The sequence below is a fragment of the Sapajus apella genome, unplaced genomic scaffold (genome assembly GCF_009761245.1).
Source record: "Sapajus apella isolate SASKATOON/1434 unplaced genomic scaffold, GSC_monkey_1.0 scaffold130, whole genome shotgun sequence".
Lineage (NCBI taxonomy): Eukaryota > Metazoa > Chordata > Mammalia > Primates > Cebidae > Sapajus > Sapajus apella.
Window position 1 is genome coordinate 1,879,736 of NW_022437070.1, and position 3,517 is coordinate 1,883,252.

At 50.6% G+C, this 3,517-nt stretch overlaps 1 pseudogene; it reads left to right on the plus strand.

The window, feature by feature from the left end:
* The first annotated feature begins 1,467 nt into the window (after positions 1-1,467).
* On the plus strand, positions 1,468-2,405 carry LOC116539677 (annotated as a pseudogene).
* Positions 2,406-3,517: the final 1,112 nt, after the last annotated feature.

Sequence of the window (3,517 nt, forward strand, 5' to 3'; positions counted from 1 at the left end):
CTGCAGGCAACAATTCTCACCAAGTCACCATGACAAGACAGACAGGTTGAGTGAAAGGTTTTCCTCCTCTGCTCCACAGGAATTTAATCTCCTTCCTATGTGAATTCTTGTGTGAATGTGCTTGTTCTGAGAAGGAAGAATGCTTCCTCTGAAAAAAGTCAATTGGGATCAAAGTTAGATGGAGATGTTCCCCCTTACGGAGGCTGACACACTCTTACCGATTTTTGCTTTCCCTTTTCTTTGTGACTGTGTGTAACCCATATGATGATGTCACAGCTATTTTTCCTAGCAGTTGCAGCCAAAAGATTTATAAACTTAGGAATCTAGAAGGTTCTGAGTCTCACCTGTCCCTACCCTCTCCCAGCAGGCTGTTGATGATGCTGGCAGCCTGAGCTCCTGCAGCCCTGCATGTGGCTGTGTCCTGTGTTAGGAGGGCTAAGGGGGGAAAACGTGAGCTGTGGAGTCCAGCCTTAGACCTTCCCCAGTGCATCTGACTCCAGAGGGCACAGCTGAGAAGCAGCTTCACAGGGAAGCCCTGGGGCTGTCTGGAAGAGGAGGTTTGAAGACATGCAAGCAATAATTCTCACCAAGTCACCATAACAGGACAGGCAGGTTGAGTGAGACACACCCTGAACACAGGGCTTTCATCATCCATTCACTTTTTTCATTCATTCATTGAATACACCCTGTGCACTTACTCTGTGCCAGTGGATGCTATGGATACGATTGTGACCTAGTTCCAGGTCCTGCCCTTCTGGGTATCATAGTCCAGGGAGGAAACTGACGCCTCTCTAAACAGTGATGATTCAGGGTGAACAAGGCTGGGTCCAGTGCCCAGAGCACCAGGAATGCCTTCCTGGAGGAGGGCACCAGAAGACAAGCATTGGATGTCTCTGGATTTCCCACCTTTCTTCTTGCCCAGAGCTCCCAGAATCACTGTAGAATGCACTAGAAATGTGTATTAGTTTGTTTTCATGGGGCTATAAAGAATGACCTGAAACTGGATAATTTATAAAGAAAAGAGGTTTAATTGACTCACAGTTTTGCATGGCTAAGTTTTGCCTCAGGAAATGTATAATCATGGCAGAGGGCAAAGGGAAAGCAAGGCACGTCTTCCATGTTGGCAGGAGAGAAAGAGAGGGAAAAGGGAACTGCCACCCACTTTTAAACCATGAGATCTCATGAGAACTTGTCCACTATCGCGAGAACAACAATAGGGAGATTGTCCCCCATGATCCAATCACCTTCCACCAAGTCCCTTCTCTGACTCCTAGGGATTACAATTTGAGATAAGAGTAGTGTGGGGACACAGAGCCAAACTATATCAGAATCCTCCATCCTGGGAAAGAAGGAACTGCCTCAAAGTGCCAGGGCTTGGTTTCTATCCCTCCCAGAGAATGCAACACCTTGAGCTAAAGAGAAGCTGACCAGGACAGGGCTGGCCTCATTCCCATCCATCCTGGAGGGGATGTCCTGCAACACTCACCCAGGGCATGTCCCCCGGGGTATAAAACTCAGCACTCACTGCTGAGTCCTCAGCTGTGGTGCATGTGGGACAGGCACAGGCAACTCGATCTGCCCTGGGCAGTGCTCCTGAGCCGTGGGGGACCAGCGAGTCATGAATCCTCTGCTTCTGCTGTCCCTCGCTGCCTGTCCATAAGTAATTAACCTGCTTTTGCTTCCGCCACGGTCGCCATTGGAGAGCAGCAGCTATGGCCCTTCGGTATCCTATGGCTGTGGGCCTCAACAAGGACCACAAGGTAACCAAGAAAGTGAGCAAGCCCAGGCACAGCCGCCACTGCAGGCGTCTGACCAAACACACCAAGTTCGTGCGGGACATGATCCGGGAGGTGTGAGGCTTTGCCCCATAGAAGCGGCACGCCATGGAATTGCTGAAGGTCTCCAAGGACAGATGGGCCCTCAAGTTCATCAAGAAAAGGGTGGGGACACACATCTGGACCAAGAGGAAGCGGGAGGAGCTGAGCAATGTCCTGGCCGCCATGAGGAAAGTTGCTGCCAAGAAAGACTGAGCCCCCTCCCCTGCGGTCTCCCTGAAATAAAAAACAGCTGCACCCAAAAAAAAAAAAAAAATTGACCAACCTGCTTTTTGGCGCTGGCTATGGTTGTCGGTGTTCTGTTCACCATACTCAGTGTTGTCAGATGCAGCCCAAGAGGCAGTGGCTGAAGTGTTCAGAGCCCTATTCCTGGTGGTCAGCACGGTGGTGACGTTTGCCATCCTTCCTGCAGTGGGAGTCCTCCCTTGGGATTGGTAACTCGTGAATGCTGTAAATTTGGCAGAGCAAGGAGGGTCCAATCTGATGAACCTATGGCTTACCCGGCGTGCTGTAATATGAAAATGTTTGTTCTTTGGCCCTCAATCCTATCACAAAGCTAAACTTGGAACTTCCTGAGTGATGGGAGTGTCTTTTGTTATTCCTAATGAGTCTCTTTCAGATCACACAGCATGAGTTCATGCTAAAAATGTGACTTAGTGTAGGGCCCCCAGGTAGCCTCAGCATCAGGGCAGTCACAAGAAAGACAAAGAGATTCGAGGACCAGAGGGTAGGAACCTTCAGCGTCACCCACTAACCTCCAAGAAAGGTGATGATGGGGAGGCGATGAAGACCAAACTATAAAAACTTTTTTTTTTGAGATGGAATCTCACTGTGTTGCCCAGTCTGGAGTGCAGTGGCACAATCCCAGCTCACTGCAACTTCCGCCTCCCAGGTTCAAGAAATTCTTCCTGCCTCAGCCTCCCGAGTAGCTGAAATTACAGGAGCCCACCACCATGCCTGGCTAATTTTTGTATTTTTCAGTAGAGACGGGGTTTCCCCACGTTCGTCAGGCTAATCTTGAACTCTTGACGTCAGGTGATCCACCTGCCTCAGCCTCCCCAGGTGCTGGGAATCAGGTGTGAGCCACCACTCCTGGCCTAAAAACTCTTGAACAAAAGTATTGAACTTTCTGGTTGCTGAACACATGGAGGTGCTGAGAGAATGAGGAGCCCTGGGAGACCATGGAAGCTCCCACAATCCCCTTCTCCATCTCCTCTTATGAGCCTCAGGGAGAACTGGTCTTTCTTCTCAGTGCACTCGACCTACAGGCAGGCCCTCATAAGGGGATAGAAGTGACCAGATTGTGTTTCAGGAGAATCCCTAACTCCTGCTTGGAGGAGGCTGGCTGGGAGCTTGAGATGGGAGCAGGAGACCAGGCAGGAGGCTGATGGAGCAGACACAGTCATGCAATTTCCAGAGTCCTGCAGGCCTACTCGCTCTCATGGGTGGATGAGCTAAGCACCCATAACCCCCACCCCATTTCTCACTCTACTTTCTGGCCTCCCAATGTTGGGAACCAGCCCAACCCTGTACGTGGGTGCCCCCGTGTCCCAGTGGACACAAGGGAGTGAGAAAAGAAAGACAAAGACACGAGAATAGAAATTTACAGCATGGGTCCAGGGGTCCAACGCACTCACGTGGGGTGATCCGAGTTGGCATTGAGCTCTGGGGTCCAAGCGCTT